General features: G+C 43.5%; 1 protein-coding gene and 1 pseudogene across 3 annotated transcripts in view; both read left to right on the plus strand.

The window, feature by feature from the left end:
• The window catches only part of LOC127587412 (basic proline-rich protein-like), a 3,392-nt pseudogene extending 3,175 nt beyond the window's left edge, over positions 1-217 (plus strand).
• The window catches only part of adar (adenosine deaminase RNA specific), a 70,001-nt gene that overhangs the window by 6,695 nt on the left and 37,781 nt on the right, over positions 1-25,525 (plus strand). Inside the window, exon 1 of one of the 3 annotated variants that reach the window (XM_052045971.1) lies at positions 20,399-20,852. The exons of the other annotated variants lie outside the window; for them this stretch is intronic. The gene's annotated coding sequence lies outside the window, so the exon portion shown is untranslated. Of the gene's footprint in view, positions 1-20,398; positions 20,853-25,525 lie in introns of those variants that run through there. 3 annotated transcript variants of the gene reach the window in all.

Raw genomic sequence — 25,525 nt, forward strand, 5'->3', positions numbered from 1 at the left:
TTATTTAAGTATTTATCTCTACTTGCAAGTACTTACATTGGTGTACACCATTGGGTTAATTAGTTTTAATCACATCTATGAAGCTACTTTTGGCAGTTCTGAGTGTTATGTCACAAACAGCAAATTATTTTTATATATTTAAAATTCTCAGCTTATTTGCAACATTTGTATTGTAAAAAGAATCTTACTGGTGCTTTATGTGTTCTTACCTCTGTAGTTTTTATACATTTTCAGACCAATATTTGCTGCATTTATGGCTGCAGGTTGCAGGAATGATGTGTTTTCTTTGGTGGGGGGGGGGGGGGTGGGGGGCAGGCATTCTCCATTTGTTTTAATTGTTGAAGAACCAGTTAAGGAGTTATGTTCCTGGTTGTTTTATTCTGTATTTTTTTTTGTAAACTTGAACTGTGGCTGAAATTGCCACAGAGTATTTATTCATGTATAGTTGGCCCAAGGATATTAAGAATAACAATTGTCATGGCATAAGGTGCCAATGAATCTTCCCAGAATGGTGTTAGTGAAATTGGGATTACAGTAAGCAGTCAGTTTAGTTTATTGTAGTAATTAGCTAGTCAAAATATAATTAGTGATGAATCTGTGATGAAGAATTCCTTCTTGTGTTGCAACTATGCTCAAGTGAGTGGTGGTTCCAAGAACATGTATTACCTGTGCGTTGCTGTTGTTGGTACACACCCCCTCCTCCACCCCACGTGAGAGAGGGGTCCTAGTCATTGTTGCACTGCTAACTATCGGTGTGCCCCAATATTAGATGCAGAAAGATCTAGGGTCGACTATGACAGTGCAATCAACATTCTACCTGCACACCCTGTTGATTGCTGTTTAATTTGTCTGTGACCCTGAAGGTTAACTTTTTTTTAAGACCTAGTTTAACTTAATAGGCCTGGATGATTCAACTTTACTGTCTATATCCCATTCTGTGCCTGTCCTGGGAATATTTGATGAGATTGTATGAATGGAGTTTTACAGCATGTCCATCATATGCTGTACCTGTCCTGGGCATGTGCCCTCCACGTGGAATGAGCTGCCAGAGGAAGTGAGTGAGGTAGGTACAATAACAACGTTTAAAAGACAGTTGTACAGGTACATGGAGTGGAAAGGTTTAGAAGGTTATGGGCCAAGCGCTGGCAAATGAGAATAGCTTGGATGGGGCATCTTCATCAGCATGGACTAGTTGGACTGAAGGGCCTGTTACCCTGCTGTGTGACTCTATGACTATGATGGGACAGTGTAGAGGAAGCAGAGTCCATCAAGTCTTAGGTATTGCAAGATCAGTGAAAACTAATGTCAAGATGGCAGGTTTGTCTGGAGGAGTCACAAGAGAGATTGCAGATACTGGAAATCTGGAGCAACACACAAAATGCTGGTGGAACTCAGCAGGTCAGGCAGCATCTGTAGAGGGAAATGAACAGTCAACATTTCGGGCTGAGAGCCTTCATCAGGACTGGAAAGGAAGAGGGCATGCCAGAATAAAAGGGTGGGGGGAGTGAGAGGAGCACAGGCTGGCAGGTGATAGGTGAGTCCAGGTGAGGGGGAAGGTAGGTGGGTGGGGGGTGGAGGGGAAGTGGGAATGATGTGCGAAGCTGAGAGGTGATTGGTGGAAGAGGCAAAGGGCTGAACAAGATGGAATCTGATAGGAGAGGACCGTGGCCATGGAATAAAGGGAAGGAGGTGGGGAACCAGTGGGAGGAAGGTGTGGGTGAGGGGCAGGTCATGAGGGCGGGAAAGGGGTAAAGGGGCCAGAGGGATGAGGAAACCAAAAGGTGGTGGGGGAAACAGGGGGAGTGGTTACCAGAAGTTAGAGAAATTGATGTTAATGCCGTCAGGTTGGAGACTGGTCTTTCCCTGTCTGTTGTTGTCTGTTCCCTATCTGTCTGTTATCTGTGGGAACTTTTTTTCTGTACAAAATGTTTGAGATTTATGTACACATGTTATTCCTCCAAATTTATTTGAAGTTGTGACCTATTTGGGGAAAGTCTCTGCTTGTAATTGCAATTTTCTCTTGAATTTGCTCACAGAAGGCAGAGTTCACTCAGAGCATCCCCAGCGTTCTGAGTGCATTGTTTGGTGGCTCTTGGAGCCGGGTTAATGAACAGTTGTGTTTTTACAGTAGGGTGGCTCGGTGGGTGTAATGGGCATTCAGGGGCTCATTGCGTGGGGAGGAGGGAATGTATGCCCCAGCATTCCATTCTCGATTTCTGTTTAATTGACAATGCTCATGTTCAGATTGTGGTGAGCTGGCCTGGAAGTTCATGTTTCTTATCCCCAGCAGGACATGCTGACACATCTGTGGCTGGCTGCTGAGGGTTGGACTGAACTCAGTTTTCATATCCTGCCGTCGGATATCCTGTCGCTCTCAACATCATGACTGGTTATGGTGACTCCTACATGGCCATTTTTGACTTGCCAAAGTTTTTGACTTAGTTGAGCATCCTTCTCAAAATTGTCTGTCCTGAGAAATTCATCTCCATTCTAAGACCGCGCCATGATGGTATGCAAACAGTGATTTTTGACCAGTGGGTCCACAACAGACCCAAACTTGGTGCAGACTTGTGTCAAACATGGCTCTGTCATCACCCTAACATGTCATCAAAATACTCTGGCCATCAGCTCCATTACAGCAGGAAGCTGGAGTGGAACTTACAGGAGAAATTGAGAAACTGTATAATCCACTTTGCCTCCATTCTAAAGCCAAGGTTACCCCAACCTTTTATTAAGGTGCACAGCACCCCAACAATAGAGGTTTGCAATGAGACCCCTATGAAATGTGTGGACACTGCCCATATCTTTGGAGTAAAGGGAGACATTGATGATGAAACTCACCATCACCTTCAATGCAGCAGTGTAGCTTTTGGCCGTCTGACATGTTTGGAGATCATAACGTAACCCAGGCTACAGTCGTGCCTGCCCTCCTGTGCACTTCTGAAACATGGGCTACCTATAGCACGCACCTCAAAACACTGAAGAGATGGCATCAATACTGTCCCTGCACATTCCTCCAAGTTCACTGTCAGGATAAGTGAACCAACATCAGCAATTCTGCCCCCCCCCCCACACCTCACACCAGGCCAAAATGGTCAGAATTGAGGCGGTCATTACACTCTGATGGGCAGGCTGATTCATTTGTATGTCTGACACCAGACTCCTGAAGCAGGCACACTGCTGACAGCACTGTCTCAGCAAGTGATTACCTTGTTGACAGGGGAAGCAGTTTGAAGTATTTCTCAAAGTTCCCTTGAAAAAAGAGAAACATTCCCCACTGACCTGTGGGTATTCCTGGCATATGACTGCTCAATCTGGACGAAGAGCATTTGGGATGGCACAGAGAGCCTCGTGTCCCTCAAGAAGCTCAGCAAAAAAAGCTGGAGCTTATCACCTCACCTGCCTATAAAATCTCTCCTGTTCCAGGGTCTGGTGTCCCCACACTGGCCTTATCACCAACCCCAACGCCCGCAAAACTGGAGTGGAAACACTCCACCCTGACGGACTGGTTAAGAAGAAGAGATATCTGGAACGGTGGTGATGACCTGATTACTTTCGGAGAGCGAGAAGTTTGAATTAAACATTTAATTGAGACAGGAGAGAGAGAATCAATTGTTTGCAGGTTATGGAAATACTAGTTGTACCAAGGGTAAGGGTCATTCTGACGTGGGTTTTGTTCTGCATTGTTGGCCAGATGGGCAACACCAGTGAAAGCAGCCTCGCCAAGCAAAGATACCAACTGCAACCAAAGGAGTTTCTTTTTAATTTTTGCTGCATTATTCACATTTTCCCAAAATCCTTCGTAGTCCAAAATATTCCCCTCTTTGCTATTTAAAAACATGTTATGATGATGCTGCTTGACGTGTGTATGCACTGCTGGGTCAGGCCTGACATTGGTCTGTCACTAAATATAAAGCAGTAAATGGGATGGATTGATTGACCTTGAAAGCCATTTGGGCAATTTCACGATATTGATTTTCCAGTATCCTTGTGGCCTCTGTATATTGGAAGAGGTTTATTAGCTGTCAGGGTACATCAGTAATGGAGCAAGTGTTGTTATTGGGATTCGCACCCTGGCACTGAATGTGTAATTTGGTCACAGTGGGGGGAAAAAAATTACATTGGGGCTATGTTAATGATGGCTGCAGTTTTCTCTTGAAAATATTTTTTGTTCATAGTATGTAGCCTAGAATTTGTTGCTCATCCTTGACTGCCTTTTGTGTAGATAGTGGTGAGCTGCTGTGTAGTTACTGCAATTCGTGCGGTGAAAGTACTCCCACAGTGCTGTTCAGAACTTTCAGGAATTTGACCCAATGACAATGCAGGAACTTCCCAATCAGTGTGTTACACAATTTAGAAGGGAACCTATAGATGGTGGCATCACCATCTCCCCTGTACCTTGTCCTATGCAGTCAACGTTGCGTTTTGGATCCCGTCATTGAAGAAACCGTGGCAAGTTGATGCACTACGTTTCGTGACTTGGTACACACTGAGTGCTGGTGGTAAATTGAGGGTGGTAGATGGGCTGCCAAACAAGATGTCTTTTACAGCATCTGAGCTGTGGACATGCTGGTAAGTGGAGAGTTGCTGATTTGTCAAGGGTGGAAATGCTTCAGGGAGCCAGGGGTGAGTCATTTGCTGCGTCATACCCAACCTCTGACCATCTCTTGCAACCACAGTGTCCGCAGTATTGATGCGCTTGGCAAACTCTGGATGCTCAATGTATTTGTACATAAGAAACAGGAGCAGGGGGAGGCCACTCAATCTCTCAGAACTATTCCACTAATCTATAAGATGTGGCTGATCTTCTGCCCCAATTCCATTTTCCTGCTGGATCCCCATATGCCTTCATGAAGAATCTGTTGCCATTAGCCTTGAATATACTCATGGACCAAGCATCCACAGCCCTTGGAGGAAGAGAATTCCAAATATTCCTTTAATCTCTGATCTAAAAGGCAACTCTTACCTTGAGACTACGCACTCACATCCCCTTCCCCAAAGTCTGAGAAGGTAACTCTCCAGTTGAAAGGGTTACTTTCTTGGCATCTACCTGATCAATCCCTCTCAGAATCTTAATCTTGCAGTCACCTCTCATTCTTAATTAGTGAGGAAGAGCTCTTCATTTAGGACAATTTCTTTACCTTGGTTGTGTTTAATTTTATCCACTCTTTGATGTTACAAACTTTTCCTCTTTCTGATGCATCATTTTATTAGTTTTCACTATTGTTGAAGCATTAGCTCCCATATCATGCAAGGTAAGTTAGAGTTGCCCTGACTTTCAGTACTTAATTGACCAACTTCACCGTTGTATTCAGAAGTTACTCTGATCTGGTCCGTCTCAAAGGGCCTCCTAGCGACCAAAGTTACAAAGTTTTTGTACGGAATAATTTTATTTCATTTTAAAGAATTCTTATTTTCCCTTTCCTCCCTGTTTTGATTTTATTTTGATCAATTTTAACTTGTATCTCCATTTTCGGTTTGCATTTAATTTTTGTCTTTGTGCATTTTTCTTGATTACGTTGTTTTGTTTTTATATCAGTATAGTAGTATTTCAGTTTATATCAGTAGTATTTCAAGCTGAAGTTCATCAGTGCTGTGACAGTATTTGCTTGTTGGGGCAGTTTGGGTCAGGACTTGGGCTACCAATTATAAGGTGCAGGCATTGGATTGGCTCTTGGACTGTACTCACTGGAGTACAGAAGAATGAGAGGGGACCTCATAGAAACATTTCGAATGTTGAAAGGACTGGACAGAATAGATGTGGCTAAGCTGTTTCCCTTGGTGGGTGAGTCCTGGACTAGAGGGCACAGTCTTAGAATTAGAGGGTACCCATTTAAGACAGAAATGAGGAGAAATTTCTTTAGCCAGAGGGTCGTGGATTTATGGAATTTGTTGCCAGGTACAGCTGTGGAGGCCCGAACATTGGGGGTGTTTAAGGAGGAGATTGATAGGTATCTAATTAGTCAAGGTATCAAGGAATATGGGGAAAAGGCCGGAAACTGGGGCTAGATGGGAATAGTTTAGCTCATGGTGAGGTATCAGAGCAGACTCAATGGGCCAAATGGCCTACTTCTGCTCCTTTGTCTTGTGATCTTGTGAAAACTAAGGACATTTTTAACCAATAAATTCTCAGATGCTGGGAATCATGAGTGAGGAGACGCACAGATTGGGCAGTGGTTGGATAAGTAATGAAGCAGGAGCTTGGAGTGTAATCTCATTCTGGTTACTGACTGGAGACAAAGAATATGACCCCTGTTAAAGGGGACTGCAAGCTATTCACAGAGCAATTCGTAGTGGACTGTGTCTTTATAAAGGTACTTCCTAATTTAGGATACTTCCTACTTTCACAAGATCACAAGATCACAAGATAAGGGAGCAGAAGCAGGCCATTCGGCCCATCGAGTCTGCTCCAAGGAAAAGGGAAAAAGAAATGGGGCGGGAAAAAAAGAGAGAGAAAAAAAAAACTATTCTAATCCCATTTGCCAGCCTTATCCCCATATCCCTTGATACCCTGACTATTTAGATATCTGTCTATCTCCTCCTTGAACACCCCCACTGATCTGGCCTCCACTGCTGTGCGTGGCAAGGAGTTCCACAATTTCACCACCCTCTGGGTAAAGAAACTTCTCCTCATCTCTGTCTTGAAACTGTACCCTCTAATTCTAAGATTGTGCCCTCTGGTCCTGGACACGCCCACCAAGGGAAACAGCCTAGCCACATCTACTCTATCCTTACCTGTCAACATTTTAAATGTCGCTACGAGGTCCCCTCTCATCCTTCTGTACTCCAGCGAGTACAGTCCAAGAGCCGACAAACGCTCATCGTACTTAAGCCCTTTCATTCCTGGAATCATTCTCGTAAATCTCCTCTGAACCCTCTCCAACGTCAGCACATCCTTCCTAAGATGCGGGGCCCAAAACTGCGCACAGTATTCCAAATGAGGCCTCACTAGCGCCCCGTAGAGCCTCATCAACACTTCCTTACTTTTATACACTATACCTCTCGAGATGAATGCCAACATAGCATTCGCTTTCTTAACCACCGATCCAACCTGGTGGTTAACTTTTAAGGTATCTTGTATAAGTACCCCCAAGTCCCTTTGTACTACCGCACTATCAATCTTCTCTCCTTCTAGATAATAATCTACCCGCTTATTTCTACTTCCAAAGTGTACAACTGCACATTTCTCAACATTGAATCTCATCTGCCATTTTCTTGCCCATTCTCCTAAACTGTCTAGGTCCCTCTGCATTCTTTCTATTTCCTCTATGCTCCCTACTCCTCCACTTATCTTGGTGTCATCCGCAAACTTAGCCACACAACCATTTATTCCATCATCCAAATCATTGATGTACAAGGTAAAAAGGAGAGGCCCCAACACCGACCCTTGCGGCACACCACTAGTAACCGGTAACCAACCAGAACGAGATCCTTTTATTTCCACCCTTTGCTTCCTGCCAACCAGCCAATTCTCCACCCATTTTGCTACCCTGCCCATAATTCCATGACCTCTCATCTTATTAATCAGTCTCTTGTGAGGCACCTTATCAAAGGCCTTTTGAAAGTCTAAATACACAACATCTACCGCCTCTCCCTTATCCACCCTACCTGTGATTTCTTCAAAAAACTCCAATAGGTTGGTCAGACAGGACCTCCCCTTCACAAAACCATGTTGACTAGGTCCTATCTTGCCTTGCGCCTCTAGGTATTCGGTAACCTCCTCCTTGAGGATAGACTCCAATAATTTTCCCACCACTGACGTCAGACTAATAGGTCTGTAATTGCCTTTGTGCTGCCTCCCACCTTTCTTATATAACGGAACTACATTCGCTACCCTCCAGTCCTCCGGAACCATGCCAGAATCTATCGATTCCTGAAAAATAATCGCCAACGCCTCCGCTATCTCCACAGCCACCTCCTTCAGAACCCGGGGATGCACCTCATCCGGTCCGGGAGACTTATCAGCCTTAAGCCCCTTTAGTTTTCCAAGCACCTTCTCCCTATTAATCTCAATTGAACTCAGCTCCAATTCGTGAGACTCCTGACTAATGGGCACATTGCTTATGTCCTCCACGGTGAAGACCGATGCAAAATATTCATTCAATTCCCTTGCCATCTCACTATCATCCATTATAATACCTCCTGCACCGTTATCAATTGGTCCTATGTCAACCCGTGTCTCTCTTTTATTCCTTATGTATTTAAAAAAACTCTTAGAATCCTTCCGAATGTTGTCCGCCAGCTTCCTTTCGTAACTCATCTTTGCTTTCCTAATGACCTTCTTAGTTTCTCTCTGCAGATTTTTAAAATCGTTCCAATCTTCTGTTTTCCCACTAATTTTTGCTACTTTGTACGCCGCCCCTTTTGCTTTTATTTTATCCTTCACCTCCCTCGTTATCCACATCTGTGCCTTTTTTCCATTCAAAACCTTCTTTTTTCTTGGAATATATCTGTCCTGCATTGTCCTTATTTCCTGTAGAAATTTCTTCCATTTTTCCTCTGCCGTCCCTCCAGCTAACTTACTCCTCCAATCAATTTGGGCCAACTCATCTCTCATACCTTTGTAATTTCCCTTATTCCACTGAAATATCGATACACCAGTTATCAGCTTCTCCTTCTCAAACTTGAAACTAAACTCAATCATATTGTGATCACTTGTTCCCAGTGGTTCCTTTACCTTTAGTTCCCTAATCACCTCGGGTTCACTACACAGCACCCAATCCAAAACAGCCGATCCCCTGGTGGGCTCCTCAATAAGTTGCTCCAGAAAAACATCCCTTAGACATTCCACAAACTCACTCTCCTGAGTACTACCGCCTTGCTGCATTTCCCAGTCCACCTTCATGTTAAAATCCCCCATAATTATCTTCACATTGTCACTCTGACATGCTTTTTCTATCTCAATCTGCAACTTATGGTCCACTTCCTGACTGCTGTTCGGGGGCCTATATATGACTGCTATTATTGTTCTTTTACCCTTGCTATTTCTCAGCTCCACCCATAAGGATTCCACCTCCTCTGACCCAATGTCCTTCCTTTCTATTGATTTTATATCGCTACTAACCATCATGGCCACACCTCCCCCTCTGCCTACCCTCCTATCCTTCCTATATACTGTATACCCCTTGACATTCAGTTCCCAATCACATCCATCATGAAGCCACGACTCAGTGATTGCAACGATGTCATATTTATTAACCTGTAGTTGTGCCACTAGGTCATCTACTTTATTCCTGATGCTACGTGCATTTAAATATAGTATGTTTAGACTGGTATCTGCTATTGATTTTATTGTACCTCTATTGATCAGCAGATTATCCTGACTTTCTACCTGTCCATCCTTCTTACTATCTTCGCTACCTACTATCTTAGACATGTTCGTGTAGACCTCATCCCCTATCCTAACATTCGGTATCCGAACATCCTCATCCCCGATCCTACTTTAGGCAGGACTATTCTTGTATTAAAAAATCAAATAAAATTTGCTACTAAATGAAACAAATTTAATTTAATTGCAAGTACATTATGCAAATTTTCTTCAGATTTGACTATGTTTGATGAGTAGGGAGTATAGCACAACAGCCTGTCGTTGAAACCAGTGATAGAGATTGAGTAAATCTGCTTCTGTCAGAGTTCCATATCCTTGCTCTGCCTGGACACAGAATGAGAATCAGATTTGTTATCACTGACTTAAATGACGTGAAATTTGTTGTTTTGTGGCAGCAGTACAGTGCAAAGACATAAATTTACTCTAAATTACAAAAATGAATAAATAGTCCAAAAAGGAGTAACAAGGTAGTGTTCATGGGTTCGTGGACCATTCAGACATCTAATGGTAGAGGGGAAGAAGCTGTTTCTGAATCATTGAATGTGGGTCTTCAGGCTCCTGTACCACCTCCCCAATGGTAGTAACGAGAACGGGGCATGTCCCGGATGGTGAAGGTCCTTAGTGATGGATGCCACCTTCTTGAGGCAGTGCCTCTTGAAGGTATCTGCGATAGACATGATCATTCACAATGGATGAGGTTTGCTGGAAATGTTGTGGTTTTTTTGTGCCTGTTTTGGATCCCAATGCTCTGCATTGGACAGAGTAAAGATGCAGCTTTTTTTTGTCAAAGTTATCATTAATTGTATTTGTAGCTAACTATTTCTCCTGCTGCCTGTAGTTGAAAAGTTGTCTGGTTTGCACTTGGCATTGTTGGTAGGGTGGGGTTAAGGTGCAAGCAACCCCATTTGCTTGTCAAGATCTTTAATGGATGTATTAAATCACAGATCAGTCTGCTAAATTAGGTTGAGCGAGCTAGGGCTTTTCTCTTTGGAGAGGAGGAGGATGAGAGGTCACTTGATAGAGGTGTACAAGATGATAAGAGGCACAGAGTGAATGGACAGTCAGAGACTTTTTCCCAGTGTGACAATGGCTAACACGAGGGGCATAATTTTAAGGTGATTGGAGGAAGGTATAAGGGGGATGTCAGGGGTAAGTTCTTTTACACAGAGTGGTGGGTGCATGGAATGCACTGCCGGCAGAGGTTGTGGGGGCAGATACATTAGGGATATTTAAGAGACTCTTAGATAGACACATGAATGATAGAAAAATAGGGGACTATGTGGGAGGGAAGTGTTAGATAGATCTTAGAGCAGGATAAAATGTCGGCACAACATTGTGGGTCGAAGGGCCTGTACTGTGCTGTAGTGTTCTATGTTCTAAATTGACACTGACATCATTGTATGCTGTACCTGCAGTAAACCAAGTTTGTATTCCAACTCTGCTGTTCCTCAGTCAGTGGAGCTGATTGAATTTCTGACCTTGTAGAAGTGGGCAAGTGGTAAATGAACATTAATATCCTGATGTGCCGATTTCTCTGGAGACCAATTGTACAGCTAGCTGGGAGCTAGTTAACAGTAGAGACAACATAGTAAGTTAGATGTTCAATGTGCAGAACTGTTGGGATTGTCTTCATTCCTGCCTTTTGGTTGTGATATTTTTAATGTCTGCCAACATGAGGGGTCTTTGCATTAATGGACTGCCATTTTGAAAAGCCTGTTTTATGTTACCCAAAGGCAAGTGGTGCTTATGACAAAAAACATTTTATTTTTGATAATACTATGGAACAGAAGTAAGGGGCTGGTAGAAATACCCTTAAACATGGGTGGTAATCTGAGTGACACCTAGCACCTCTTTCTGTTTGAATCACTCTACTTTCAGTTTTGGGTAGATTGTCTCAATTATATGGATGTTTCTGGCGAGGTCAGTAATCTTTGCCGACTTCCCAATTGCTCTCAAAGGTTACAATTTTCCTGTAAGCTGCATTGCATCTGGTAAAGGAACTCGCACAGTGCTTTTTAATAGGTGGTACCCTTTGAGCCTGCTTCCTAAGTGTGTATGTGCATTGCAAATGTGCGTGGGACAAGGTCCTAATCCTTGGGTCATAAGTTGTCTGTTTTTCAAATGACCGAGGTTGTTCATGAATATAAATGTTCACCCATGTGACTATAGAATATTGAGAACATATAAGTTTGAGAAAGGACATTGTATCTGGGTAGGATTTTTTGGATGGTTAACAGAGTTGGAAGGGATGTCATGCTGGGATGGAGCTCTCGTAGGGCGTGATGCTGAGGACCTCGGTTTTGTGGTGGTAGTAGCATTGGATCTGGGTTCATGGATAGGGGACGTTACTGGGTCACGGAGGGACAGAGATGAATGCTCAATCTCATTGGGTACTTTTCTTTTTGTTTTGGCATGTTGATTCTCTGAGGCCTGGTATGGAGTGAAAATGAATTGTGAAGTAGTTTGATGGGTTCTGAAATAAACAGCCATCTGTTTTGCACAAAAAAACTGCATTAAGTTTAAGAAAATATTGAAAGCTTTGATTTGAGAATCCAGAATGCTTAAAAGTACCTTCCTCAGCCAATCATGAAATGATCTGTAGCTTGCATTCAACATTCTTATTGTGCTGTCTGTCATTAAGGCACATCTCAATTATCTTTCACACACATTTGCGTACAACAGGGATTTTATTCTATTCTCATTCAATATAAAGATGATCTGTTGAGTGAGTTGAATGCCTAGTATGACACGCACATCTGCACAAGGTGCTGTGTTGCATTTTTTTGGCTGTTTGTCAGCCCAAGAGGGATTATGGGAAAAGCTCAGAATCTGATTATGGCACAAGCTGCAAGGAAGTGAAAATGCAGAAGTGCTGAATTGAGGAAACCTAACTCCACTGGGGGCCCTGGTTTGTTGTATTCTAAATTGGGATTTGAAGTGACTGTTCATGATTGTCAAATAAAGGATAATTAATGAGATTCTTGCCTCCAAATTTCAATCACAGGGCTTAATTGTGGAACTGCTGTTGAAATGTATAATTCAATACGAGATCACTGATTAATTCTTATTACCCACCTCAACCCAAGGCCATTCAACCCTCATTGGCAATGTGGTTTAGGATTTGATTCTCCGTTGCATGTGGATTTGGAGTTGGTGATGCCAGTGGTGAAGATGTGGTGCTGAGAGCTGAGTAGGGGAGCCTATCCTTACTACCATTTAACCTGCAGGAGAAAGGTAGCCCTTTTAAGGAGCAGAGGTACTCATTGCAGCTGCTAATTGTTACAGCATGATTATGCAAGTCATTTGAGATAAAATTAGAAACAGAGGACATAGAAACATTTGTCCCTTCAGGCCTGCTCCACCATTCAACACATTCCTGGCTTGTCATTCACCAAAGTACCCTGTTCTTGACTTTGCCAAATATCTCTCGATCCTTTACAATAAGAAATATATCTCCCTGCTTGTGGAGTATAATTAATGATTTGTCCTCCACTGCTTTCCGTGGGAGAGAATTCCACAGGTTAATCACCCTTTGGATAAAGAATTATGTGACTCCTGATCTAAATGGCATACTCCATATCCTGAGGCTGTGACCTGCGATTCTGGACTCTCCTGCCATTGGGAATATCCTCCCTTCATCTAATATGTCCACTACTGTTAGAATTTAATAGGTTTCCGAGGTCTCCTAAATGCTAGTAAATGAAGGCCTAACTGATCCGATCTCTCAAACGTCAGTCCTGCTGTCCGAGGAATCAGTCCAGTAATAATTTGTGGGGTCTCACCAAGGCCCAGTACAGCTGCAAGGCATCCTTACTCCTGTAGACAGTTCCTCTTACACTGAAAGGCCAACCATTTTCCTTCCTAATCGCTTGCCGAACCTGAGCACTTACTTTCAGTGACCAGTGTTCGAGGACACCTGGGTCTTGTTGCATCTTCCCTTCTCCAATCTTCCCTTTCCTCCAAATGAGCTTTGGTGGAACACCTAGCCTATTATCTCTGTTTCACAGAATGTAAGGCACAGGAAAAGGCCCTTTGGCCTACGATGTCTGTTCTGAACATGATGCTTAATTAAACTAACCCCCCTTCTGCCTGCCCTACCCCTCCATTCCCTGCAAGTTCATGTGCCTATCTAGAAGCCTCTTAAACTTCCACTACCACCCCTGGCAGCCCGTTCCAGGCACCTACCACTCTCTGTGTAAAACAAAACATGGCCACATATTTCCTTTAAGCTTTCCCTCCTCTCACCTTAAAGCTATGCCCTCTAGTATTTGTCGTTTCTACCCTGGGGATAAAGATTCTGACTATCTACCTTATCTGTCCCTCTCATTTTTTTTTGTAAAGTTCTATCCACAGCCTCCAACACTCCAGATGTTCAGTATTTTTTTTGCCAATGCATACAATAAAACCGATAACAGTATAGAAGGTGGAAGATGGAGCAGTTTATTTCTATGGGTCCTCCCAAACAACTCATGCCTTCCTGACCTTATGCAGTGGTGTGCTGATGTGTGGGTGTGAACCTGTGTTGGTACTGTCATGCTGCCTTGAACCTAGGTTTTTTCAGCACCATGTGGGGGGAAAGAAAAGCTTGCATTTCTGAAGTGCTATTCCTCTCTGTTACAGGATGTCTTAAATATTTACTGTCAGCGATGTAAGCTTGATGGTCAGCAGTGATTCTGTGGGCTGAAGGGCCTGTTTCTGTGCTGTATCTCTCTCAATGACTCTGTTACTTTTGAAGTCTGGTTGTTGGAAACGTAGCAACTAATACACATCAAGCTCGCACAAATAGCAAAATGATAAACCTAAAAATCTCTCTTAATTAGTTGAGTGGGAAACTGGGGAGGGTTTCCCTGCAAAGCAGAATTCAATCTTTTAATACATCCTGTCAATTCCTTTTACTGCTACCAGTGACAGGCTTGTTATTACCCTGTTATAAAATGAAAATTTTTTTCCAGCCACTTATTCTGGTTTAGAAATACAGAGTTTGAGTGGATACTAAAAATGTTGCTCTTACAACAAATGACGTTGTTGAACTTGGGTTGTTTTCTCTTGAGTGGCTGAGGGGAGACCTGATGGAGGTTTAAAAGATTATGAGAGGCATAGATAGGGTAGACATGATATCTTTTTCCCAGGGTCAAAATGTTTAATACTAGAGGGCATGCATTTAAAGTGAGAGGAGATTTCAAAGGAGATGTGTGGGGCAAGTTTTATTTTACTCCACTGCCAGGGGTGGTGGTGGAGGCAGATATGATAGAGACGTTTAGGAGGCTCTTAGCTAGGTACATGAATGTGCAGGGAATGGAGGGACATGAACATTGTGTAGGCAGAAGAGATTAGTTAGGCATTTAATTATTGGTTTAATTAGTTTGGCACAACATTATGGGCCAAAGGGTCTGGTCCTGTGCTGTACTGTTCTATGTAAAGGTTGAAATGCTTGTGCAGGGTACTGAAGAGTAGTGAAAGACTTGGTCTCACGTTTTGTGTGGGCCACTAGATCTCAAGCTCTTTTTTGGTTCTAGCTATTGCCTTTCTTCTTTGTGTTCAGTTGAAGATATGAATGTAAGAGGAAGATTTACTGCAATTAATTTGTAATTGATGAACAACTCTGTAATTTTGCTGATGATGTATAGTTTCCATTTCCATATGGGGTGACGTACTTCTAACTAAATGTTAACAAGTGGAATGTATGGGGCTACACACCTATAAATATTGCAAGGCCATTGGGATTCTGCCACCATGATAAATTCATGCAGACTATCTTTCCTTGGTGCTCAGGACTTTTTTCTGTTTGCAAATATTGGAACGTGCATTGCGGCCAAGGTTTTAATTGAGGATAGGCTAACTAACTGAAAGCAGGCAGTGAGGATAAGAGGGACAATTTCAGCTTGGTAAGTTGTAGAACTATTAGGGTGCCACAGGGAAGAAGCTTGGGGAATCAACATTTGCAATCTGTATTGATGACAAATGTATTGTAGCCAGATTTGCTGATGATACAGAAATAGGTTAGTAACCAAGTTGTGAGAAGGATGTAAAGAGTCTGGAAAGGGATTTATATAGGTTGAGTGAGTGGGTAAAAGTTTTGCAGGTGGCATATAATTTGAGAAAATGTAAAGTAGAAAGAATAGAACAGCAGAATACTATTTACGTAGAGACTACAAAATCTGGTACATCAACACAAGTTAAAAAGGAGGTAGGAAAGGGAGACGGAATGTTGATCTTTACTGCAAAGTGGATGGAGTATAAAAGTCGGGAAATCTTGCTTTGACTGTACGTGGTATTGGTGACACCACATCTAAAGTACTACGTACAGTTTTATTCTTAAATTACTTAGTATAACACAGAAAGAGGCCACTTGATCCATTGAGTACATGACGGCTTTCTGTAGAGTAATCCCATTAGTTCCATTCCCACTCATTTCCCTGTAGCCCTGCAACTTTATTCTCTTTTATATGCCCATCATTACCTCCCTTTATTTTGTTTTTGGCCTCTAGTTACACCTCGGGCTAATTTACAGTAGCCAATAACCCTACCTATCAGTTCGACCCAGTTCTTCCTACACTCACCCCAACACTCATCACCCTGTTTCTTTCCCCTCCTCCATCCACACACTCTTCCCACTGGTTCCCCTCCCCCACTGTTCCCACCTGCCCTCCCCACCTCCCTCGATTCCATGCTCCACCTTCCTCTCCTATTGGATTCCATCGTCAGCCCTTTGTTGCCTCCACCTATCACCTCCCAGCTTCTGTTGCCATTCCCATTCACCCCTCCTCCATCTGTCTGTCACCCCACCTCGCCTCGATCCACCTATCACTTGCTAGCTCTTGCTCCACTCTTCCCTTCACCTTTTTACACTGGCTATCTTTCCCCTCTTTCAGTCCAGATGAAGGGTCTCGACCCAAAACATCGACTCTCCATCTCCCTCCACAGATGCTGCCTGACCTGCTGAGTTCTTCCAGCATCAACTTTTTTTAACCCTACCTATCAACATGTCTTTGGGACCTTGGAAGAAATTGGAGCATCTGTTGGAAATCCACATCATTATAGAGGAATATGTAGACCACGCACAGCACCTGACGCCAGCACTGAACCTGCTCCTGTGAGGCAGTTACACCTAACTGCTGTGCCACTGTGCTGCCCTTATTTATGGAGACAGCCTGGAGAAGATTCACTTGGTTGATTGCTGGGATGAAGGGGTTGTCTGATCACAGTCTTAGAAGAACGAGAGGTGATCCTATTGAAACATGTAGAGTTCTGAGAGGGCTTGACAGTGTAGATGCTGAGGTGATGTTTTCCCCTTGTGGAGAAATCTTGAATTTAGGAGGGTGTAATTTCAGAAATAGGGCTTGGCTATTAAGACGGATAAAAGGATGGATTTTCTTTTTTAAACAAAATGTGATACCCCTACCAAGTCTCGATGTGAGATATGGCAAGTGATCCAAGGTCTTATTGTGGTTCTTGATTGGCCTGGAGGCAGTGTTTTGTGGGGACATTTTAGTACAGGACCTTTGTTTTCCAGAGGTTCAGTGTAAGGCCCATCTTTTGTATACTTCAGTGAAGTAGTCAGCAATGACTTGGAGCTCTGCCTCTATCTGAGCACACACAAATGTCATCTGCAAACTAATTCCGTGACTGAGATCGCACTAACCTTGGTTCTGGAGTCGAGGCACAAGGACAGGCAATTCCCTGTTCATCCTGTAGATTAACTCTGCTGCACAAAGTGGTACAGCACAGAAACAGGCCCTTCGGCCCATCATGTCCATATCCATATCCATCTTTTTGGCCATCTGCATTAGTCCCATTTGCTGGCATTAAGACCGTATATGCCTTGCCCGCTTAAGTGCTAGTCTAAATGTCTCTTAAATATAGTAATCGTCTGTGATTCCACCACCTCCTATGGCAGTGCATTCCAGATATCAACCACTCTGCTTTTTAAATAAAAACTTGCTCCCTCAGATCCCCCTTGAAATTCCTTCCTCTCACCTTAGAGCTGTCCCTCTTGATTCTGATACCCCTACCAAGGGAAAAAAGAGTCAAAATCTTATACTACTATCAGGTCACCCCTCAGCCACTTTTGTTTCAGGGAAAATAAACCGAGCTTGTCCAATCTTTCCCCATAACTTTAATCCTCCAATCTAGGCAACATCCTGGTGAATCTCCTCTGCACTCCCTCCAGCGTAACCGAACCACTGTTCTGTAAAGTTGCAACGTGATGTCCTAACTTTTGTGTTCCATGCCCCGAGCTATGAAGCCATGTGCCTTTTTCACCACCCTGTTGACCTGTGTTGTCACTTTCAAGGAACTTTGAAATTGGACTCTTCCAGCAACATTCCTTAGCACGCTACCATTTATTGTATGTGTCCTTTCCCTGTTTGACTTCCCAAAATACATCACCTCACACTTGTCAGGATTAAATTGCATCTGCCAATGCTCTGCTCAACTTTTCATCTGATCTATGTCCTGTTGTAGCCTTGGACAACCTTTCTCACTATCTACAGCACCATGTCATACACAGACTTACTAACATACCTCCTACATTCGTATCCAGGTCGTTAATATATATCTCATCCATAGCAAAGGTTCTGGCAGCAATCCCAGCGGTACACCACTGGTCACAGACTTCCAGTCAGAAAAGTATCCTTCCACTGTTATCCTCTGTCTCCAATCTCTTGGCCAGTTTTGGATCCAATTAGCATGCTTGCCTTGGATTCTGGACCAGCCTACCATGCGGGACTTTGTTAAATGTACCACTGAAGTCCATATAGACAACATCTACTGCTCTACCTTCATCAATTCCTTTGTTACCTCTTCAAAAAACTCAGTCAAATGTGTGGGACAGAACTTGCCCTGCATTAAGCCATGCTGATCATCCTAATCAGTCCCTGCTTTCCAACTGTATATAAACCCAGTCCCTTGTGATTTTCTTCAGAAATTTCACTATCACTGAAACCAGGGTGTAGTTTCCTGGCTTATGCCTGCTGCCCTGCTTAAATAAAGGAACAACATTTATTATCCTCCACTCTTCTGGTACCTTGCCTGTGGCTAACAAACTTGCAAAAATCTGTGGTTTTCCCAGAGTGATAACTGAAAAGTAGGGACGTTACGTAAACCTGATCACACCACACTGGAAGCTGCACACATTTCTGCTCTGCAGATTTTTAAAAAATGGAGAAAGTTCAAAGATTATTCACAGGGATAATACCAGGACTGAGAGAATATACTTTGTTAGTAAAGGCACTTTAGCCTGGGACTCTGTAGAGAAGGGTTGAGGGATGACCTGTTAGAAGCATGGTAGGCAAAGAAAATGACCAGAGGAGTGGTGTTGTGGATAGTGTGGAGGATTGTCGAAGATTGCAGAGGGACATTGATAGGATGCAGAGCTGGGCTGAGAAGTAGCAGATGGAGTTCAATCCGGAGAAGAGTGAGGTGGTACACTTTGGAAGGACAAACTCCAAGGCAGAGTATAAAGTTAATGGCAGGATTCTGGGGAGTGTGGAGGAGCAGAGGGATCTGGGGGTCAATATCCACAGATCACTGAAAGTTGCCTCACAGGTGGATAGGGTAGTTAAGAAAGCTTATGGGATGTTAGCATTTATAAGTCGTGGGATCGAGTTTAAGAGCCGCAAAGTAATGATGCAGTTCTACAAAACTCTGGTTAGACCACACTTAGAGTACTGTGTCCAGTTCTGGTCACTTCATTATAGGAAGGATGTGGAAGCGTTGGAAAGGGTGCAGAGGAGATTTACCAGGATGCTGCCTGGTTTAGAGAGTATGGATTATGAGGAGAGACTAAGGGAGCTAGGGCTTTACTCTTTGGAGAGAAGGAGGATGAGAGGAGACATGATAGAGGTGTACAAAATATTAAGAGGAATAGATAGAGTGGACAGCCAGTGCCTCTTTCCCAGGGCATCAATGCTCAATACAAGAGGGCATGGCTTTAAAGTAATGGGTTGGAAGTTCAAGGGAGATATCAGAGGAAGGTTTTTTACCCAGAGAGTGGTTGGGGCATGGAATGCGCTGCCTGGGGTGGTGGTGGAGGCAGGTACGTTGGTCAAATTCAAGAGATTACTAGATAAGCGTATGGAGGAATTTGAAATAGAGGGGTATGTGGGAGGAAGGGGTTAGATAGTCTGAGACGAGGTTTAAAGGTCGGCACAACATGGTGGGCCGAAGGGCCTGTATTGTGCTGTATTGTTCTATGAATCCACAACTATAGATCATAAATGTAACATACTCGCAATAAATCCAGTAAGGAGTACAGTGGGGAGATTGTTGCGGATGCGTCAAGGTTTAAGAGATGTTTAGACAGGCACGTGAACAGGCAGAAAATTGAGGGATGTAGACCAAGTGCAAGCAGATGTACAGTTGAAATTGGCATCATGGTTGGCACAGACATTGTGGGCCGAAGAGCCTGTTCTTGTGCTGTACTGTTCCATGTTCTGAGGTTGATTATAAAGAGTGATGCCTTGCTTGACCCCAGTCTGCACTGATTGGATATTCAATGGACCTGTTGCTTAGGATCACGACTTGCATGTCATCATGGAGCAAACTGAAGATGGCGTTGAGTCAGACGTGGCATCCATTTATGTCCTCAGATGCTCATGTACAGCAGCTTGTTGCCTGTTTTCAATTTTGTATAGTGGAAAAAATTTTGTAAGCCTTTCTGTTTCCCTTTCATGTTGCAACGTCCAGTCAATGATCAGATTGGGAGAGGTTCTGCTAGCCAATCTCGCTATCCTTAATTTTATGAAGTCCAATTGTGTCCCCTGCTGGTGACAGAACCAGAATTGACCTCCATAATCAGGCCCAGGTTTAAAAGGTCAAAGGGCAATTGTCTGTTTGGGTTCGGATACAATTAAAGTGGACACACAAAATTTTGGAACCACCACTGCAAGATGCTGAAATCCCAGAGACAACATTGCAATACTTGATGAAAGTGTAAACTGTCGGGTTATCCTTTTTCGAGAAACAGAAAGTGAAACTAACTCAGGTCCCTGGAAGGTGGAGCCTCTGCCGTTTACATTGCGTGTTAGAGCAGGCCCCATAAATTTCAATAGGGATTGCAAGTTGCTTCTCGCTAGCAGGCAGTTCCAACTGGAATCAAAACTGAAACTTAAGCCTTCTCAAAGCAACGTTTAAAGGCTGTATCGGGGCCCAGGAAGTACAGTGGACTCTGTTTAAGATAAGATTCTTTTAGCCAAAATTGTTTCATTTAGACTTTGCGAGTAACATTTTCTTAAACAGTGTGAACCATACTGAGAATCTGGGTATAACGTCTTTGTACATCGGCCATTTCCTGGTGATAATTAACCTGACTAAATCTGAATCTTCCTTGCCCCGATACAGCCATTTAACTGACTTCCTGATCAGGAAGCTTGAATTTTGCTGTGAAACTCTTCCTGTGGTTTTCCAGCTAGTCAGAGCTACTCTCCAAAGCACGCACTCACTCCATCAGCAGTCCTGCTGTGGATAAGGGTGGTGCCCTTTTAGAAATACCTATTTGACTGAGATTGCGCCTGGGCTTCCTAAGGTGGGTGTTTACTTCTGAGAAATTGTTTAACTGGTTGAATTAGTGTGTCATATCTCATTTATTAATTAATTCAGCTAACTTTCTGAGGTGTTTTTTCCCCCAGATTAGTTTTGCTAAATATGTGCGAATACAAATCCTTTTGCTGCTCTGTGTTGGTACTAATATACAAGCTGCTTTTACATCAACCTCTTGGCTTTGTGCTGACAGCAATGAGTCAAAAATAGTTGGACCAGGAAGTGGAAGATCTCTTTTAAGCTGGGCTTTTTTGTAAATCATCCTTTGGTGAATCTTGGAATTTACAGCACGGACTCGGGCTTTTCAGTCCAACCATCTGTAAATATTTCTGTTCCATGTGAATCTTATCCTAATCTTCTTTATTGAACTGTGTATTCATATACTTAGATTCATAGAGCAATACAGCATAGATGCAGACCCTTTGGCCCAACCAGTCCATGCCAACCACAGTGCCCCCCCCAGCCAGTCCCAATTTCCTGTGTTTGGCCTATATCGCTCTAAGCCCTGCCCCTCCATGTACCTATCCAAGTACTTCTTAAATGATACCGTTGTTCCTGTCTCTCCCACTTCCTCTGACAGCTCGTTCCATATACTCAACGCCCTCTGCATGGAAAAAGTTGCCCCTCAAGTCCCTTTTAAACCTTTCCCCTCTCACCCCAAACCTATGCTCCCTAGTTTTGGACTCCCCTACCCTAGGGACATGACTGTCACCATCCACTTTATCTATGCCTCTCATAATTTTAAACACTTCTATAAGATCGCCCATCATTCTTGTACGTTCCAAGGAATAACCTCGCCTGGCCAACCTCTCCCTGTAATTCAGGCTCTCTTGTCCTGGCGACATCCTCGTAAATCTTCTCTGCACTCTTTCCAGTTTAACCACATCTTTACTATAACAGGGTGACCAAAACAAAGTGTTCGTTTCATCCGCAAACTTACTGATCAAGCCTTGTGCATTCGCATCCAAATCATTTATATAACTAATGAATAACAAGTGTCCCAATACCGACTCCTGCGGTACACTACTAGTCACCGGCCTCCATTCCGAGAAACCTTTCTCCACCTTTCTCCTTCACATATGATCAGAAATCTGAAATAACAATGACATTTACTAGGCAAAATCTGTAGAGAAAGAAACAGTTATCATTTCATATCAATGTTTTCTTTCCAAAGTTTTAGTGGTTCACTTGTTCCCTTGCTTTTCCCTTGAAGTGTTCCCTTGCTTTTCCTTAAATGCATTTCTTGTACTTGTCTCATCCATGCCCTGTGGTAGCACATTTCACATTCTCACCACACAACAGATAGATTTCCCCTGAATTCCTCTTTAGGTTTTTGGGTGACTGTAGCTATGACAGTTCTGACCTCCCTTCCCACAAATGCATCCTGTGAATCCACTGCTCACGGTTGGCAGCATGACGATCACCCAGCAGAGAACCTGTGGTGCCTGCATGACATTGCAGCTAGATGAAACTACGTTTCTAGTAGAGTCAACACTTGTGATTTAAGTACAGGCCCATGTAAGTCAGAACTTCGTGTTTAAATAAATAACTACTGGGGTGTGCAGCACTCCTTTCCAGAATTATTAGAACCTGGAAGTAGTTTGGTTGAATTATCCTTTCAGTATTTACAGGAGGTTCACAAGGACGCTCAGCAACGATTTACTCATAAACAACAGTTTTTAAATTCCCTGCAGTTCCTTCTTGATGGACTATAAGTTGATTCCCATTTTAATAGTGGATGCCATCCATGGATCGGTGGAACATGGTGCTGCATGCTTAAGCCGACATTTGACCCTGGTATTCCTGCTGCCACTGCATCCCAGTTACCTGACCCAAAAGTCGGCCGATTCCAGCTCTGATAGGGCTTTGTCGTGGTGATTAGTTTTTCGAGTTCTTTAATTGTTTTGTTCTCTGGAGGGGCAAAGGCAGTGAAGAAAGGTAATTAAAGCTGCAGATTTTCAGTGCATATTCTTAATTAAAATGTAATTGTGCACCAGCTACTTTCAAGGATCCTGGTTCTCTAAATCTGCTGACTCCAGGTTCCCTTCTTTCTGTCTTCCTTTTTGACAGCTGGTTTATCTGAGCTGCAGGTTATTCCATCTCCACTCGCCTCGCCCTCTGGACACCAGCCTTAGTCAAATGCATTTAATATAACACTGTGAGCCAAAAACTTGATGCCAGGCCACATCAGGGCAAGTGCTCAAAGGCTTACTCAAAGAAGTAGGTTTTAAGGTATGTCTTAAAAGAGAAAAGGAAGATACACATGTGGTGAAGTTTTGGGAAGAAATAAGGCCCAGGCAATTGAGGACATGCACCAATGGAGGAGTGGTGAAAATATAGCTTGGGACCAATAATAGTGGAGCATAGATATCGGAGGATTTTGGGCAAGAGGAGGTTATAGAGGCAGAGAGGCAGGATGCAGCGGAGAGATTTGGAAAAGCATGAGCAAAGCACAGGAGTGTCGAGGGAGCAGGACTGTGCAGATTAAGATAGGAGAAGCAGAGTTCTGGATGATCCCTGATTTCATCCCTGGGTGTCCCACTCCAATAAACCCTCCCATAATTGTACACTTGATTTTCCCACCTCAGGTCACACAGATTGTACCTTTTCTGCCTGTGCTCCCCTCCCTAGTCCTACCTTCTCATCTTTCCTGGAACAAAACTCTTGCATTTACCACTGCAGGAGCCTCCAGTATTGATCTTCTTCATCTTTCCAGGATTGAAAAGGTGTATTTGGAAAATATTGTCTTGTGTAAAAAGAAATAGCATTTTCAAAAATTGATATTTTCAAAAATCTGAGCCATGAGGTTTTTCCTAAAATGGATTCTTTGTCTTTAGATACTTGAGCTAATAATCAAGATAATTTTGTCATTTAGTGGTTGTGTTTTACTCCGAGGTTTTACTGTTTTGGACTTGCCTGCATTTTAATTGCATGTGTTTCATGTTGGCAGACCCATCCATGTTTGTGCAGTGTATTATGATCATTAGTTCGTCCTTGAAACCTGGCTTCAGTTAACCAGCTCCGAGTGACGTCAGAAGATGCTTTCAGTGCTTTGACACTGGTGAGAGCAGGCGGGCTTGAGCAAATTCCAAGGCTTTCATGCTTTGCAATTTCAGCCAAAGGCCTGTTCAGAGGCTCAGCATGAGGCAGGGTCTGTGCCTTGTGCTGCTTCTACCTTTCGTGATTGGTGAAATTCAGGCTGGCAATGCTATTGGAAGCCTCTTAATCTGAAGTGGCCATGGAGGTGATAATGTCACCCACAGCACATTGTTCATCCATGGGAGAAATGGCTTGGACTGAGTGGCCTGTGTCCATGCTGGAATTTCAGTGTAATTCCACAGTTAAAGCTTCCATCAGGTCTGCACCTTCTGGCTATTGTAAGTTGATAATTGCTTCCCTGTGATGTTGCTTTGAGTCTGTAGATTCTGCACATTAATCATTTGCAGTGTGCTGGCGAGTTTTTCCCCAGGCTGCTTGTAGCTTACAACCATATACGAGGGACTTCCCTAATTATTGAGGCTGAGCACTGAGTTTTCTGGGGCGACGAGTAGTAAGGTGCTGTTGAACTCCTTTAGGATTTGGAAGCAGTTTTCTGGAGCAGGTGAAAAATTGGCCCCTCATTAAGGTGAGTTAATTATGCTGGATTTGGATGGGAAGGTCTTGATGGGTCTGAGCTCTCTCATCACCCTGCTGTTAGTATTTTAGATATTTACGCAGGGCAGTTGTGCCAACAGCATAACCTCTGCTGCTGTGTGGTGTCCCGTTCACTGTTGGCAAGGAGCAAGTGGATCGTTAGAGGCTGTGATTGCAGTGTAGCTCTCCAGTTGTGTGCTCTGCAAATTTGCTTTCACAGAGCTATGGTGTCCAGGGCATTTCTTTGTCCGTGAGTGTAGACAGGTGACAAAGCCTTTTTCTAGTCTTGTTCAAGCTCCTAATGCTCATGTTGGAACAAGCCATTGAGAGTGGGAATCCTGTCTGATTTCTCCCGCTTCTTCTGCTGGGTGTCTAACAACCAGAATCAGTTTTATTATCACTGACACCTGAGGTGAAATTTGTTGTTTTGCGGCAGGAGTACAGTGCAAAGACACAAAATCTGTAAATTACAAAAATAACTAGTGCAAAAAAAAGAAATAATGAGGTAGTGTTCATGGACCGTTCAGAAATCTGATGGCGGAGGGGAAGAAGCTATTCTTGAATCATTGAGTTTGGATCTTCGGGCTCCTGTACCTCCTCCCTGATGGTAGTAATGAGAAGAGGGCATAACCCAGATGGTGAGGGTCCTTAATGACGGATGCTGTCTTCTTGAGGCACTGCTTCTTGAAGATGTCCTGAATGGTGGGGAGGGTTGTGCCCATGATGGAGCTGGCTGAGTCTATGACCCTCTGCAGCCTCTTGAGATCCTGTGCATTGGAGCCTTCATCCCAGGCTGTGATGCAACCAGTCAGAATGCTCTCCACCGCACATCTATAGAAATTTGCAAGAGTCTTTGGTGACGTACCAAATCTCATCAAACTCCCAATGAAGTAGAGCCGCTGGCGTGCCTTCTTCGTGATTGCATCAATGTGGTGGGCCCAGGACAGATGCTCTGAGATGTTGACACCTGGGAACTTGATGCCCAGGAATTAACTTTAACACTCACTCCCCTTTAAGGTGAACATC

The sequence above is a fragment of the Pristis pectinata genome, chromosome 40, assembly GCF_009764475.1.
Source record: "Pristis pectinata isolate sPriPec2 chromosome 40, sPriPec2.1.pri, whole genome shotgun sequence".
NCBI classification, from domain to species: domain Eukaryota; kingdom Metazoa; phylum Chordata; class Chondrichthyes; order Rhinopristiformes; family Pristidae; genus Pristis; species Pristis pectinata.